Source organism: Macaca thibetana, chromosome 8 (assembly GCF_024542745.1).
Source record: "Macaca thibetana thibetana isolate TM-01 chromosome 8, ASM2454274v1, whole genome shotgun sequence".
Lineage (NCBI taxonomy): Eukaryota > Metazoa > Chordata > Mammalia > Primates > Cercopithecidae > Macaca > Macaca thibetana.
This window is the reverse complement of record NC_065585.1, coordinates 121190163-121206083: the sequence shown is the minus strand read 5'-3', so window position 1 is coordinate 121206083 and position 15921 is coordinate 121190163. Positions and strand designations below refer to the sequence as shown.

The window sequence follows — 15921 nt, the reverse complement described above, 5'->3', positions numbered from 1 at the left end:
TTTTGAGTAGCTGGGACTAGAGGTGCCTACCACCATGACTGACTGATTTTTAAATTTTTTTTTTTTTTATAGAAACATCTTGCTATGTTGCCCAAGCTAGCCTTGAACTCTTGGCCTCCCAAAGTCTGGAATTATAGGCGCAAATCACCAAGCCTGGCCAAAATCGGTTAGTTTATCTCTTTCGGAGGCTGTGATCTCACTGTTGCATGATCAAAGAATTGTGTTTCCAAGAAGACTTTTCTATCACCCTGTTTTATCTTATATAAACTTGAAACTTATAACGTGTGCTTAGTTTGTTTCAGCCACATTTCTATATCTTACAGGGAAAAGTCCTCTGCCAATGAGACTTAAAATGCTAAAATTATTCTCCTTCCAATTTAGTTGTAGGGTCAGGGATCTGTTTTTCTTCAACAACAGAAATGACTAGTAAGATTTTAAAAAAAAGTTGGTTCAATCTTATGACTACCTCCATTAGAGATTTCCAAATGCCTGTTACTCCTTCCTTTGTTAAAACAAGAATAATATATGAAGTGGCTCGTGTTGGTCATTTAATTTGCATTACCTCACTACTACGCCATTTGCTGTCAAAATGACATTCACTCTGCCCTTCAGCTCCTGATACCTCGAGTCCTTTTCTGCCTGCAGTCCCTCCTGCCTTTCCAGGAGTCTGTCTCTGCATACCTCAGTTACAGGACTTGCATTGTAATTGCTATTCTTTGCATACCAAATTCCTTCTGGGTGGAGGCCGTATCTGGTTTCTTTCTGTGATGTCAGCACTGACCATATGGAAAGAATGAATGAAAAGACTAAATGAGCCAGGTGCAGTGGCTCACCCCTGTAATCCCAGCACTTTGGGGGGCCAAGGCAGGTGGATCACTTGAGGTCAGGGGTTTGAGACCAGCCTGGCCAACATGGTGAAACCCCGTCTCTACTAAAAATACAAAAATTAGCCGGGCATGGTGGTGTGCCCCCGTAAATCCAGTTACTCAAGAGGCTGAGGCAGGAGAATCACTTGAACCCAGGAGGCAGAGGTTGCAGTGAGACGAGATCGTGCCACTGCACTCCAGCCTGGGCAACAGAGTGAGACTCCGTCTCAAAAAAAAAAAAAAAAAAAGACTAAATGAAATGTCTTGAAGTTCTGTGTTGGTGGAAATGCTCCTTTTCCATGGCGAGCAGTTCCTGTTGTGTCTTCCAGTCATCGGTGATGATTTCGCTTATGCTTTATTACTCAGTCCACCTTTATTTGGAAACGTTAAGTTTGAGAGAGGTGTACTTGTGGCCCGCGTAGAACAGAGCTAAGCAAACAAGCCATTAAGTAGATTAAAACCTTGACCTTAGCCATCTCTTTGTAATACTCTTAATCAGCTAAGCCATCTAGGACATTTTTGGTGGAAGGTGAAATAACTGAAATTCAAAAAATGCTATAATGAGTGTACTCTCCTATTTCGTTCCTTCTGTGCACTTTACCATTCAGTGATGCTTGGATTGAATTTGGGCAAAACCCACTTCAAGAAATAGCAATCACACTAAATGTGGACGTGGTGTTTTTGATGTGTGGAAAAACAAAATGCTCATCTATTTGAAAGATTTTGTACTCGTCATGATCTAGGGTGAAATACCTAGACTTCTGAAGAGTGACAGGTTCAAATCCCAGCAGGGGCGAATCCCTTTCATCCTCTGGAATAAACAGAATTATATTGCATTCGTGATTGGTGGCTTTCAGCTGACCTTTTTTTTTTTAATCGTGGGGAAAAAAATCAGTGGTTGGGAGCGATCCACGGGTCCTTTATCAGCCTTCGGGTAAGGATGCTAAGAACTGCCAGCCAAAAAACAGTTTTATTTCTTTTCAGCAGATGTCTATTTTTTTTTTTTTTTTTTTTTTTTTTGAGACGGAGTCTCGCTCTGTCGCCCAGGTTGGAGTGCAGTGGCCTGATCTCAGCTCACTGCAAGCTCCGCCTCCCAGGTTCACGCCATTCTCCTGCCTCAGCCTCCCGAGTAGCTGGGACTACAGGCGCCCACCACCTCGCCCGGCTAGTTTTTTTTGTATTTTTTAGTAAAGACGGGGTTTCACTGTGTTAGCCAGGATGGTCTCGATCTCCTGACCTCGTGATCCGCCTGTCTCGGCCTCCCGAAGTGCTGGGATTACAGGCTTGAGCCACCGCGCCCGGCCAGATGTCTATTCTTGCCCCATGCCTTGTCAGGTTGTTGAGTTTTTTTTGTTTTTGTTTTTTAATGAAGGAAGGGAGTTAACGGAGTATCCTTTATAACAGCAATCCTTTATCCTTTATAACAAAGTATCCTTGATCCAGCAGTGGATCAGATTCCAAGATGGTAGCATCAATTATGGTTAAGGAATAACCCCAAAGTGTTCTGACCCTGGCAATCATAAGCCAAGAAGTTCTACTAGGTTGTAGATGTTTGTTTGTTTGTTTCAATTTTATTTTGAGACAGGGTCTTGCTCTGTCACCCAGGCTGGAGTGCAGTTGCACGATCATGGCTCACTGCAGCCTCAACCTCCCGGTCTCAAGTGATTCTCCCATGTCAGCTTTCCAATTAGCTGGGGGTACAGGCATGCGCCACCACACCTGGCTAATTTTGATTTTTAGTGGAAACGAGGTCTTGCTAAGTTGCCCAGGCTGGTCTCGAACTCCAGGGCTCAAGCAATCCCCCTGCCTAGGCCTCCCAAAGTGCTGGGATGACAGGCGAGAGCCACCACACCCAGACTCTCTAGATGTTTTTCTACAACCAGTTTACTTACAGATCTGTGGAACACTGAGGTTCCCTAAGAACAAACTCAGGCAATAATCCACACAGGTTTTCACAAATGCATTCGTGTGACACACAGCCATCAGGATCTCCCAGAGGAGGCTCCTGAACACGGTTTTTTGATGAAGTAATTCTAAATGACACGCTCTTTTTTTTTTTTTTTTTGAGATGGAGTCTCACTGTTGCCCAGGCTGGAGTGCAGTGGCGCGATCTCAGCTCACTGCACTCTCTGCCTCCCAGGTTCAAGAGATTCTCGTCTCAGCCTCCCAAGTAGCTGGGATTTCAGGTATGTGCCGCCATGCACAGCTAATTTTTGTGTTTTTAGTAGAGATGGGGTTTCGCCATGTTGGCCAGGCTGGTCTCGAATTCCTGACCTCAGGTGATCCACTCACTACGGCCTCCCAAAGTGCTGGCATTACAGGTGTGAGCCACCGTGACCGGCCAATGTGCTCTCTTAAAATATGGTTTGTCGGGACTGGGCGCGGTGGCTCATGCCTGTAATCCCAGCACTTTGGGAGGCCAAGACAGGCGGATCACCTGAGGTTAGGAGTTTGAGACCAGCCTGGCCAACATGGAGAAACTGTCTCTACTAAAAATACAAAATTAGCCTGGCATGGTGGTACATGCCTGTAATCCCAGCAACTTGGGAGGCTGAGGCAGGAGAATCACTTGAACCTGGGAGGCGGAGGTTGCGGTGCGCTGAGATCACGCCATTGCACTCCAGCCTAGGCAACAGGAGAACAAGAGCAAAACTCTATCTCAAAAAGAAAAAAATATAGTTTGTCTTCCTGCATTTGGCTAACATTTTAAATGCATCAAAATCAAAGAATGACCCAAGCTAACTAATAGGACATTCACCCCAAAATTTGATGTCAACCTTTGGGTTTTAAGAAGAAAAACAACTAATTCAATAAAGGGAATCGTTTTCTTGCTTAAAATAAAGGATTAGGTCTTTAATTATAGATGCTAGTAAGGAAGAAAAAAAAAACTCTTTGATCTTGAGTATGCTCCCAGAACAGGCGATTCTCTCAAGTGGCATGTTCTCTAACTTCTTGAGGTTTATAAAACAAGCTCTGTTGAAGCCATTGTCTGGTTTATTCTATAGATGTGGCCCTTGAAGTGAAATAGCTTAAGCTGCCAAATTCACACAATTTAAGCATTGTAGAGATTCTGCAAATACTGTAGAATTCTTTCCCCCTCTTGAAAATCAAGAGAACAGGAGAGAGAGATGGAATTTACATTTTTCTTTTCTGGGAAAGCTGATTTTACAAAAGGGATCATACTGATTTTTCAGTATACATGATTCAGTGAAATATTCTAACTAAAAGGGCAGGTAAAATCTAAACAGACTGGGTGTGGTGGCTCACACCTGCAATCCTGGTGCATTGGGAGGCTGAGACAGGAGGATTGCTTGAGGTCAGCATTTGAGACCAGCCTGGGCAACACTGAGACCTGTCTACAAAAATAAAAATCTGGCCTGGTGTGGTGGCTCACGCCTGTAATCCTAGCACTTTGGGAGGCCGAGGCAGGTGGATCACCTGAGGTCAGGAGTTTGACATCAGCCCAGCAAACAAGACAAAACCCTGTCTCCACTAAAATCACAAAAAGTAGCCAGGCTTGGTGGCAGGTGCCTATAATCCCAGCTATTCAGGAGGCTGAGGCAGAATCGCTTGAACCCGGGGCATGGAGGTTGCTGTGAGCCGAGATCATACCACTGCACTGCAGCCTGGGCAAAAGAGTAAAACTCTGTCTCTAAATAAATAAATAAGTCCGGGCACAGTGGCTCAAGCCTGTAATCCCAGCACTTTGGGAGGCCGAGACAGGCGGATCACCTGAGGTCAGGAGTTCGAGACCAGCCTGACCAACATGGGGAAGCCCCCATCTCTACTAAAAATACAAAATTAGCTGTGTGTGGTGGCGCATGCCTGTAATCCCAGTTACCTGAGAGGCTGAAGCGGGAGAATCGCTTGAACCCGGGAGGTGAAGGTTGCAGTGAGCTGAGATTGCACCACTGCACTCCAGCCTGGGCAACAAGAGTAAAACTCCGTCTCAAAAATAAAATAAATAAAATAAAAATCTAAACAGAGATCTCAATATCGTCTTTATTCGGCTTTAAGGTATATTCCTACAAATCTGTTTTTCTAATTATGCTCAACCAAGCTTAGTAGAAAATAATTTTGTGTTCCTCAGTTCATATGTTCTTTTTTTTGAGACTGAGTCTCACTCTTTTGCCTAGGCTGTTGTGTAGTGGTGTGATCTCGGCTCACTGCAACCTCTGCCTCCTGGGTTCAAGCGATTCTCCTACCTCAGCCTCCCGAGTAGCTGGGACTACAGGTGTGTGCCACCACGCCCAGCTAATTTTTGTATTTTTAGTAGAGACAGGGTTTCACCATGTTGGCTAGGCTGGCCTCTATCTCTTGACCTTGTGATCTGCCCACCTCGGCCTCCCAAAGTGCTGCGATTACAGGCATGAGCCCCCATGCCTGGCCGGTTAGTATGTTCTCTCAATATTTTGTTTGAAATGGAGGCTGACTGCATGGAAGACTGCCTTGATCTAACTGATGATAATGTTTTTTCACTGAAAAACTTAAAGCAGCCTTGTAAACTAGTTTAAATGGGAGAATCCTTGGAAAAGTATTGATGTTTGGTAATTTTTGAGCAAACGAAGGTAAGAACCAATGCAAACCTACTTCCCCAGAGTTCTGGATTGTGTCTTTATCTTCAAAAAGAACACAGATTGGCTGGGCATGGTGGCTCATGCCTGTAATCCCAGCACTTTGGGAGGCCAAGGTAGGTGGATCATGAGGTCAGGAAATCGAAACCATCCTGGCTAACACAGTGAAACCCTGTCTCTACTAAAAATACAAAAAATTGGCTGGGCATGGTGGCAGGCACCTGTGGTCCCAGCTACTCAGGAGGCTGAGGCAGGAGAATGATGTGAACCCGGGAGGTGGAGCTTGCAGTGAGCTGAGATCGCGCCACTGCACTCCAATCTAGGTGACAGAGCCAGACTCCATCTCAAAAAAAAAAAAAAAAAAAAAAAAGGCCGGGCGCGGTGGCTCACGCCTGTAATCCCAGCACTTTGGGAGGCCGAGACGGGCGGATCACGAGGTCGGGAGATCAAGACCATCCTGGCTAACACGGTGAAACCGGTGAAACCCTGTCTCTACTAAAAATACAAAAAATTAGCCGGGCGTGGTGGGGGCACCTGTAGTCCCAGCTACTCGGGAGGCTGAGGCAGGAGAATGGCGGGAACCCGGGAGGCGGAGCTTGCAGTGAGCCGAGATCGCGCCACTGCACTCCAACCTGGGCGACAGAGCGAGACTCCATATATAAAAATAAAAATAAAAAAATAAAAAAATAGGCCGGGCGCAGTGGCTCAAGCCTGTAATCCCAGCACTTTGGGAGGCCGAGACGGGTGGATCACGAGGTCAGGAGATCGAGACCATCCTGGCTAACATGGTGAAACCCCGTCTCTACTAAAAAAAATACAAAAAACTAGCCGGGCGAGGTGGCGGGCGCCTGTAGTCCCAGCTACTCGGGAGGCTGAGGCAGGAGGATGGCGTAAACCCGGGAGGTGGAGCTTGCAGTGAGCTGAGATCGGGCCACTGCACTCCAGCCTGGGCGACAGAGCGACACTCCGTCTCAAAAAAAATAAAAATAAAAATAAATTAAAAAATAAAAAAACCACAGGATTTTGCATCCATAAGAACGGATTTGTGTCAATTCCATCATTGACTATCTGTGTGATCTCTAACATGTTTAACCTCTCTGCATTTCAATAATTTTACAAAGTAGAAATTATAATTTTACACTGCCTACCTTATAAGGTAGGTATAAGCACAATGAGGACTAAATACGCAAAAGTGTTTTATAAATTAAAGCTTTGTACTTGTAGTAATTAACATTTTGTTCTTTGGATTCCTTTGAGAATCCTTTGAGAAAAATACATGATTGCTCATACACACTCATAGCATGTGTAAATCTACTCAAACCTTTAATTTCATTTATAATTGGGAGCAGCATGGGGACGGGAGGTAGACGAGAAGGAAATGATCTCTTGAAGCCCCTGTGCCCCAGGTGAAAAACTTCTGCTCCAGACAAGAGTAAGATGAAATCCATTCATTCAACAAATTGTTGAGCTCCAACTTTGCCAGGTATGGTATGACATAGCAGTGAACAAGACAAAGATGCTTCCCTTAAGGAGTGAGGGGAAATAAAAACCAAGTACTACAGATAAATTAACACAGGGTAGTGAGGTAGGGAATGCGCAGATAGGGATAGAGGTGGTCCAGGAAAGGGCTCTAACCAGGTGACTTTTGAGTTGAGCTTTGTAACTGTAGAAGAATGTTCTAAGCCAAAGGGCCAGTCAATGCAAGAATGCTGAGACAGAAATAAGCTTCGTCTATTTGAGGCCAGTATGTGTGAACAGCAGAAACAAGGCCAGTCTGTCTGGACTGCAGCGGACATGGGGGAAGAAGTTTGGTCCCAGCTCAAAGTTGACAAGAGTCAGACCACTTCGGGAAAGGAGAAGACATTTATTTTTGTTTCTTTGAGAGATGGGGTCACGGGTCACTGCAGCTTCAAACTCCTGGACTCAAGAGATCCTCCCACCTCAGCCAGCCCGGCTAATTTAATTTTATTTTTAGAGACGGGGTCTCACTAAGTTGCCCAGTCTGGTCTCCAACTCCTCAAGTAATCCTGCTGCCTTGGCCTCCCAGAGTGCTGGGATTACAGGCGTGGGCCACCGCCCTTGGCCCTAATGAGGGTTTTCATTAGGAATGACAAATCAGTTTTACGCTTTAAGTTTAAAAAGATCTGCTGTATAGGAAAATAGACAGTAGGGGGAGGAAGTTGACAGGATATAGTGTGTGGAAAGGCGTCCCTGATTCTAAATTTTTGCCCCAAGCAACTTGAATGCCAGTGCTGTTTACCTTGGTATCTTACCTGTGGACCAATCAACTGTGTTACGTAGTGGTTGCCGCCATTTTCTCCTGTTCTGCAATGATGCAAACAACAGTCACAAGCAGGAAGTGACAGCAGCTTTGGGGCTCCTAATTCTTTTTTTTTTTTTCTTTTTCTTTTTGGAGACAGGGTCTGGCTCTGTCTGGAGTACAGTGGTGTGATCTCGGCTCACTGCAAACTCCACCTCCTGGGTTCAAGCCGTTCTCCTGTCTCAGCCTCCTAAATTGCGATTACAAGCCTGTGCCATCATACCCAGCTAATTGCTGTATTTTTAGTAGAAACAAGGTTTCACCATGTTGGCCAGGTTAGTCTTTAACTCCTGGCCTCAAGTGATCCACCCATCTCAGCCTCCCAAAGTGCTAGGATTACAGGGGCGAGCCGCCGCAGCTGGTCTGGGACTCCCAATTTTTTTAATTTTTTTTTTTTTGAGATGGAGTCTTGCTCTGTTTCCCAGGCTGGTGTGCAGTGGCGCAATCTCTGCTGACTGCAAGCTCCGCCTCCTGGGTTCACACCATTCTCCTGCCTCAGCCTCCCAAGTAGCTGGGACTACAGGCGCCCGCCACCACACCCGGCTAATTTGTTGTATTTTTAGTGGAGACGGGGTTTCACCCTGTTAGCCAGGATGGTCTCGATCTCCTGACCTCGTGATCCGCCCGCCTCGGCCTCCCAAAGTGCTGGGATTACAGGCGTGAGCCACAGCGCCTGGACTGGGACTGCCAATTCTTATCACAGTTTTCATAAGGGATTCTGCTGGGAAGACCAAAGGGATGATGCGCCATTAAGGGGTTTGCCCACCCAATGCCTGTAAAAAGAAGTCGGGGAGAAAAGAAGGGTTTGTGCACTACCCAAACAGTGGCCTGAATATCAACCTGTAAATCTATATTTACCAGTTAGCAGAAATTTCATTAGCATTTTTTTACGTGTATCCAAAGAGATTACTAATTGATATCAGGCTATTATTGGTAGGATGTTGCTTTGGGCCATGTTTTGCTAATTATAAAAAATTAAATATTTTATCTGGACTTGGGTTTTCTTTTTCTTTTTGAGACAGTTTCACTCTGTTGCCCAGGCTGGAGTGCAGTGGCATGATCTCGCCTCACTGCAACCTCCGCCTCCTGGGTTCAAACAATTCTCCTGCCTCAGCCTCCTGAGCAGCTGGGACTACAGGTGCATGCCACCATACCCAGCTAATTTTTTGTACTTTTAGTAGAGATGTAGTTTCACTGTGTTAGCCAGGATGGTCTCTGTCACCTGACCTCATGATCCACCAGCCTCAGCCTCCCAAAGTGCTGGGATTACAGGCGTGAGCCACTTTGCCCAGCCGACTTGGTCATCTTTTTAGATCACAAGACTGTGGGAGGGACAGGTCATTCCAAAGTAATTTAATCAAAACTAAATGCACTCATGGATATAAATTAAAATATATGATAAAATATAAATATGATATAGTACATTATAAATAATTTATGTAGTTTTTTGAGACGGAGTTTCACTCTTTGTTGCCCAGGCTGGAGTACAATGGTGCAATCTCGGCTCACCGCAACCTCCTCCTCCCAGGTTCAAGCGATTCTCCTGCCTCAGCCTCCCCAGTAGCTGGAATTAACAGGTGTGTGCCACCACACCCGGCTAATTTTGTATTTTTAGTAGAGATGAGGTTTCTCCATGTTGGTCAGGCTCGTCTCAAACTCCTGACCTCAGGTGACCTGCCCGCCTCAGCCTCCCAAAGTGCTGGGATTACAGGGGTGAGCCACCATGCCTGGCCTATGTAGTGCTTTTTATATAAAATTGCAGATTATACATTATAAAATACCTTTTGTTCTGCGTAGCTATTTTAGAAATGCTCATTTTACTCTAGTTTTTAAAATATTCTACGGTTCTCTTACCTGCATTTAACACAGAAGCTTAACATTTAATGGCTTCATATAAATAGAAACTGAAGCCAGGTTACTTTCACACAACAGTGGAAACAAGGATTCCCTGTGCTTTTGTTAAATTAAAAGTGTTCATAATTATGTCTCAGAGGAGCTGGTCATTAATTAAGGTTTAGGAAGTACTTAGGGAGTTTCATGAGGAAATACACCAAAGCTCACAAGCCCTGTAAGAAGGAAACCCAGATTTGAAGAAATGTGTAGAAATGATAGTTAAACATGAATCTTGGTTATTTAAAATATTTATGTCTTCTGACCAATGCAGAAAGTAAAAAAAAAAAAAAGTGGGGGGATGCTAAATTCACCAAGTGGACATCTGGCCAGGTGGAGAGGTCCACCGGCTGAATGAATTGGGATCTCCAATGATTGTTGGGAATTGTTAATGTCTAAAAACAGCACCACACCAGCAGTGAACTTAAATTTTATTTGTTAGGGAAAACAGTTGTTTGGGAAGGGAGCTCAATTAGAGTTTTCTTCTTTTTAAATTTTCTTTTTTTTTCTTTATTTTTTTTTTGAGACGGAGTCTCGCTCTGTCGCCCATGCTGGAGTACAGTGGCCCAGTCTCGGCTCACTGCAAGCTCTGCCTCCTGGGTTGACGCCATTCTCCTGCCTCAGCTTCCCATGTAGCTGGGACTACAGGCGCCCGCCACCACGCCCGACTAATTCTTTGTACTTTTAGTAGAGACAGGGTTTCACTGTGTTAGCCAGGATGGTCTCGATCTCCTGATCTCATGATCCACCCGCCTCGGCCTCCCAAAGTGCTGGGATTACAAGCATGAGCCACCGCGCCCGGCCTCTTTTTAAATTTTCATGGAGTGGCTCTAGATGTTTTTTGTTTTAATCAGAGAAGACATTGAGAAAGCAAATGAATGTTTAACTCTATTGGAAGTAGGACTTTAAAAGAAAAGAGCAGCCGGCACAGTGGCTCATGCCTCTAATCCCAACACTTTGTGAGGCCAAGGTGGGAGGATCACTTTAGTCCAGGAGTTCCAGACCAGAGTGGACAACATAGGAAGACCCCCATCTCTAAAAAAAGAAAAAAATAGCTGGACATGGCAGTGGCATGCCTGTGGTCCCAGCTACTTGGGAGGCCGAGGTTGGAGGATTACTTGAGCCAAGGGAGATAGAGGCTGCAGTGAGCTATGATCATGCCACTGCACTCTGGCCTGGGCAATAGAGCAAGACCCTGTCTCAACAAATAAACATATAAATAAATAGGTGAAGACAAAGAAAAGTGCCTCCTTCTTTCTCTTTCTTTCTTTCTCTCTCTCTTTCTCTCTTTTCCCTCCCTCCCTTCTCTGTCTCTCTCTCTCTCTCTCTTTTTCTTTTAGAACAGGGTCTTGCTCTGCCACCCAGGCTGTAGTGTGGTGGTGTGATCATGGTTCACTTCAGCCTCAACTCCCTGGGTCCAAGTGATCCTCCTACCTCAGCCTCCTGAGTAGCTAGGACCACAGGTGTTCACTACCGTGCCTGGCATTTTTTTTTTTTTTTTTTTTTTTTGAGATAGAGTCTCGTTCTTGTTGCCCAGGCTGGAGTGCAATGACATGATCTCAGCTCACTATAACCTCTAGCTCCCGGGTTCAAGTGATTCTCCTGTCTCAGCCTCCCGTGTAGCTGGGATTACAGGCACCCACCACAATGCCCGGGCTAATTTTTTTTGTATTTTTTGGTAGAGACTGGGTTTTACCATGTTGGCCAGGTTGGTCTCGAACTCCTGACCTCAGGTGATACACCCACATCAGCCTCCCAAAGTGCTGGGATTACAGGCATGAACCATCGTGCTTGGCCACCCGGCTAATTAAAAAAAAATTGTTTTTATAAAGACGGGGTCTCCCTATGTCATTGCCCAGGCCAGTTTGGAACTCCTGGGCTCAAGTGATCCTTCTGCCTCAGCCACCCAAAGTGCTGGGATTACAGTCGTGAGTCACTGCACCTGGCCTTATTTTCACCTATTTATATAGCAATACTTTCTCACCATAGAATATTGGAAAGAAAAAAATATTTTTTTATTATACCACCAAGTGATGGCTGCTATTCACATTTTTTTCCTTGATAGATTATGCTCAGTGAGGGTATGAATTATGTCAGTTTTGGTTCGTTTCCATATCCCTAACACAGTGCCTGGCACACAGTCCACACCTAATTCATACTTGTTGAATGAGTATATTAATATTTTCTTGAGGTCTTTTATTTTTAAATAAATGGAGTCTTGCTATGTTGCCCAGGCTGGAGTGCAGTGGCTATTCACAGGCATGAAAATAGTGTAATATGACCTCAAACTCCTGGGCTCAATAGATCCTCCTGCCTCAGCCTCGCAAGTAGCTGGGACTACAGGTGAATACCACTATGCCTGGCCTAAGGCTTTTATTTTATGCTTTTCTTTTTTTTTTTTTTTTTTTTTAGACAGGGTCACCAAGGCCGGAGTGCAGTGATGCGATCTCAGCTCACTGCAGCCTCGACCTCAGAGACCGCCCACCTCAGCCTTCTAAACGATCTGCCCATCTCAGCCTCCCAAGTAGCTGGGACCACAGACGCATGCCACCACACCCAGCAATTTTTTTTTGTATTTTTTATAGAGATGGGTTTCACCATGTTGCCCAGGCTGGTCTCGATCTCCTGAGCTCAAGATCTTCCTGCCTTGGCCTCCAAAGTGCTGAGTTTACAGGCGTGAGCCACTGTGCCCAGCCACGTATTTGTTTTTGTTTTTTTAGATGGAGTTTCTCTTTGTTGCCCAGACTGGAGTGCAATGGTGCCATCTTGGCTCACTGCAACCTCTGCCTCCTGGGTTCAAGCGATTTTCCTGTCTAAGCCTGCCAAGTAACTGAGCCAGCCATGTTTGTTAATAAAAGTGGAGACAATACTGTATATATATGGTTATATTTTAGCTTTTTCACTTTTCAGTGTCTCCTGAGGCTTTTCTCATGTCATCAAATATTTTTCTAATTTAAAATATGGTATTTCCTAACTGCATGATGTTCCATTCAATCATACTTCATATAACCATTTTTCCTATACAGATGAAATCATATAGTAGATACCATTTTGTGGCTTGCTTCTTCTGCTCAACGTAATGTATTTTAGAGATTCATTCATGTTGTTGCCTATATTAGTAATTATTTCTTTTTTATTAGCTGAATAGTATTCCATTATATGGAATTTTACAATTACTATCTTAAAAAAAAGCAATGAATTGCTTATAGGTAGGAAGCTAGCGCTCTTTTCCACAGCACACATACTGAAATAGGAATGATACGGAGAAGATTAGCATGGCTCCTGTGCAAGGATGACGCACACATTTGTGACGCATTAAAAGAAAAAAAAAGAAGGAAACTGAGGGTCAGGGAAAGAAGTGAGAATTTACTTTTCTTGTACATACTTTTGCAGTATTTAATTTTTTTTTTTTTTTTTTTGAGATAGAGTCTTGCTCTGTCGCCCAGGCTGGAGTGCAGTGGTGCGATCTTGGCTCACTGCAAGCTCCACCTCCCAGGTTCACGCCATTCTCCTGCCTCAGCCTCCCAAGTAGCTGGGACTACAGGCGCCCGCCACCATGCCCGGCTAATTTTTTGTATTTTTAGTAGAGACAGGGTTTCACCATGTTAGCCAGGATGGTCTCGATCTCCTGACCTCGTGATCCACCCGCCTCAGCCTCCCAAAGTTTTGGGATTACAGGCGTGAGCCACCGCGCCCGGCAATTTTTTCTTTTTTTTTTTTTTTTTTCTGGAGACAGAGTCTCACTTGCCCAGGCTGGAGTGCAGTGGTGCAATCTTAGCTCACCGCAACCTCCGCCTCCTGGTTTCAAGCAATTCTCCTGCCTCAGCCTCCTGAGTAGCTGGGACTACAGGTGTGCGCCACCACGCCTGGCTAATTTTTTGTAGTTTTAGCAGAGATGGGGTCTTACCATGTTGGCCAGGCTGGTCTCGAACTCCTTCCCTTAGGTAATCCACCCACCTCGGCCTCCCAAAGTGTTGGGATTACAGGCATGAGTATCATGCCTGGCCTTTAATTTTGTTAAATCATGGACATGTGTTACTTTTGAAAAATATATTTAAAACATTAAAAAGAGAAAAATCCTGAGAGCAGAGCTGGGTTCAAATTGTACTTTCAACTACTTGTGTGACAGTGGGTAAGTGGCTTGATGCCTCTGGGCTCATTTCCCTCACCTGTAATATAATAATTCTGGTCCATATGAATCCTTGGTCTTTGGCCTCTTAGATACTCCAATTGGTCAGTTATCTTTTGAATCAAACTTTATCTACTGGGGCATACTAAATTATTGCATATAAGAAATAGAGGTGATTGGCCAGGTGCGGTGGCTCACGCCTGTAATCCCAGCACTTTGGGAAGCTGAGGTGGGCGGATCACGAGGTCAGGAGTTCAAGACTGGCCTGGCCAACATAGTGAAACCCCGTCTCTACTAAAAATACAAAAAAATGAGCCGGGCATGGTGGCGGGCGCCTGTAATCCCAGCTACTTGGGAGGCTGAGGCAGGAGAATCACTTAAACCTGGGAAGTGGAGGTTGCAGTGAGTCAAGATTGTGCCATTGCACTCCAGCCCAGGCGACAGAGCGAGACTCCATCACAAAAAAAAAAAAAAAGAAATGGAGGTGATTAGTGATTCATTATATCCACAAACACCTACTGAGCAACCACAATATAAATGGGCCATGCTAGAAACTGGAAATATAGGCTGGGTGCAGTAGCTCATGACTGTAAATCCCAGCACTTTAGGAGGCAGGCCGATGTGGGTGGACTGTTTGAGGCCAGGAGTTCGAGACAGCCTGGGCAACATAGCAAGGCCCCATCTCTACAAAAAAGAAATTTAAAAAATTAGCTGGGCGTAGTGGTGTGTGCCTGTAGTCCCAGCTACTCAGGAGGCTGAGGTGGGAGGATTGCTAGAGGCCAGGAGTTAGAGGCTGCAGTGAGCTATGACAGTGCCACTGCACTCTAACCTGGGCAACAGAGAAGATCCTGTCTCAAAATATATAAATAAAAAACAAATTTTTTAAAAGAAGAAGCTGGATATAGTCTCTGCCTCAATAGTCTAGGTGGGGAAAACAGCCACATGTGAATAAATAATATCCACCATGCATTAGGTGGTTGATCTGTTTACAAAATGCTCCTGGTCCACAGAGGAAGGCTTTACCTCTACCCGGATGGACTAAGGAAGGCTTCAGAGAGGTGATTATAACAGGGCTGGATCTTAGGCCATGGCTGAACTTGTGAGTCAAAGTAGAGAAGGACGGGCATTTCCAGGCTATAAGGATCAAATATCCAAAGGGGTGGAGCCCTGAACATATCCACCATATTCCAACCCCATGCCTCTGTACAGCTTTACCCTATCTAGAATACCTCCCTTCCTCCTTGCTCTTCATATCCCATCCTTCCTTGGAGGGCCCTGGCCCTGAAAAAACATAGCAAATGGCTTCAAGTGGCCAGCCTGAAAGGTCTCATGGGGCTACAGACAGAGAGAAGCTATAGAGGTGAGTCAGGATCAGGCTGTGAAGGAGCTGTTGGGCCAGGTTTCAGGGTTTGAACTCGATCCCAAGGGCTCCAGGGAGTCACTGAAGGGAGATGAGAAGCAGCATCAATAGTCAGATTTTCTGTACAAAGTTGACTCTGGGCCGGGCATAGTGGCTCACACCTGTAATCCCAGTACTTTGGGAGGCTGAGGCAGGAGCATTGCTTGAGGACAGGAGTTGGAGCCCAGCCTGGGCAACGTTGCAAGACTGAGTCTCTACAAAAAATTTTAAAAATTAGCTGGGTTGTGGCCGGGCGCGGTGGCTCAAGCCTGTAATCCCAGCACTTTGGGAGGCCGAGGCGGGCGGATCACAAGGTCAGGAGATCGAGACCACAGTGAAACCCCGTCTCTACTAAAAATACAAAAAATTAGCCGGGCGCGGTGGCGGGCGCCTGTAGTCCCAGCTACTCAGGAGGCTGAGGCAGGAGAATGGCGGGAACCCGGGAGGCGGAGCTTGCAGTGAGCCGAGATCGCGCCACTGCACTCCAGCCTGGGCAACAGCGTGAGACTCCGTCTCAAAAAAAAAAAAAAAAAAAAAAAAAAAAATTAGCTGGGTGTGGTGGTGTACACCTGTAGTCTCAGCTACTCAGGAGGCTAAGGTGGAAGGATTGCTTGAGCCTGGGAGGTTGAGGCTGTAGTGAGCTGTAATCATGCCACTGTACTCCAGCCTGGGGGACAGAGTCAGACTCTGTCTCAAAAAAAAAAAAAAGTTGATTCTGGGGTCAGTGTGGACAATGGATTAAG

General features: G+C 45.4%; 1 non-coding gene across 1 annotated transcript; it reads left to right on the top strand.

The window, feature by feature from the left end:
* Positions 1-12870: 12870 nt before the first annotated feature.
* On the top strand, positions 12871-12977 carry LOC126961879 (U6 spliceosomal RNA). The gene has a single exon (XR_007728465.1). It is a non-coding gene; the product is annotated as a U6 spliceosomal RNA (small nuclear RNA).
* The last annotated feature ends 2944 nt before the right edge of the window (positions 12978-15921 follow it).